The 1,477-nt window shown below is 35.7% G+C and overlaps 1 long non-coding RNA gene across 1 annotated transcript; it reads left to right on the plus strand.

Moving 5' to 3' along the window:
- The first annotated feature begins 329 nt into the window (after window positions 1–329).
- LOC110427508 (uncharacterized) lies at window positions 330–1,477 on the plus strand. The gene is made up of 3 exons (XR_002446279.1): window positions 330–913; window positions 983–1,324; window positions 1,411–1,477. It is a non-coding gene; the product is annotated as an uncharacterized LOC110427508 (long non-coding RNA).

The raw sequence follows: 1,477 nt of genomic DNA on the forward strand, positions 1-1,477 counted from the left end.
CAATTCACAATTTGATCATAGTTTGATCAACCTTGCCAATAATACAATTCTTTTGACTAGTGAATAGGAAGAAGTTAATATGGTGGTGGACGTTGAACATAATGAGGAAAAAGATAAAGCTGAAAAAGAATACGATGAGATAAAGGAAGAATCAGATGAAAAAGATGAAAACAATATTGATGATGATGAATATGGAAACAAAGAACATGAGTTACCTTGTTTCGATGATGATTGATGGATCTTTGGTTTTCAAAAACAAATTGTACAAATTTATTATTTCAACTATGACATTTAAATGAATGTTTATATACATATTCTAAATTTTATAATTATATAGTTGTTCATTGTTCTTCTTATTGGCAAACATGGTTACGGTGAATAAGAAGATGAAGGATAGCTTTTGAGCTAGTAACAATGAGGGCTCTTTGACTACCAGACATTCTATGTGGCAACCTCTGCCACCTCTTTTGTCGCCTCCTCATCGCAGACCATAGACCTCACATATAGCAACAGATAGTACTACCGTACAAGCAAAGGTACCGATGTCAAGTCTGACTGCTCTAGTTGAAACCCCCACTCTGGACACTACCATGGCATCCAACATGTCATAATCTAAGGAAAAAGCGTCAAGTCTCAGTTTGTTGACTCGGACTCATTCGGACCGACAAATACTTATACATTCTCTCAAAGGGAGGTAAGTTCCTCTAGACCAATTTATATCATTAATTATATGTAGTCAATTTAGTTACTTAATTTATGCATTTTATTAACAATAAGTCTATTTTTCTTGCACTTTTGAGGAAACTGGTGTTACTCTGATGATTACGAGAATTATCAAAAGTAATTTCATCAAACCTTGACATGGAGGCAAGTACGTTGGGAGCATAAGGATAACATGTGGTGGAAATTCAAGGTAACATAATGACATACTTTTAGTGTATAACATTGGATAATTTCCCATACTAATATTTATTTTTCTTAGATGTAGGAATCTTTTACATGGATTGCTGCAAATGCAATACAGGTTCTGCCCATAGGGGAAAAGATTTCTAAGGATCACCTCAAGGACCTACTAGGGGATGAGTGCGATAAGGCTAAGAGGGAAGTAAGTGGCCCCGACATCGTTCTTGTATTGACGAAGGGTAAGGCCAAACTCTAGATCACTACTAAGGTATGAGACTATCTAGTCGATGATGTATGGTCCAAGCTCGAGTTGAAGTCACACTCCTGCAAGGCTAGACAGAATCACCTAACTAAGAAGGACAACAGCTTGTTAAAACATACCAACAGTTCCTTGCCTTTCACCCTACACCAATAGCAGCTAGTAAGTGCTTTTATTTAAATATTACAAAAATCATTCACTTTAATAATACAATTGTTTAAGTTGTTAACATGTTTTTATGATTATAGGACGAGGAAAAGCAACGCTAAGTCACATTCTCTGAGCTTTTTGAACGTACTCACAAGTGACAAAAGG

The sequence above is a fragment of the Theobroma umbraticum genome, unplaced genomic scaffold, assembly GCF_002168275.2.
Source record: "Theobroma umbraticum cultivar Fairchild unplaced genomic scaffold, ASM216827v3 scaffold_34.0, whole genome shotgun sequence".
NCBI classification, from domain to species: domain Eukaryota; kingdom Viridiplantae; phylum Streptophyta; class Magnoliopsida; order Malvales; family Malvaceae; genus Theobroma; species Theobroma umbraticum.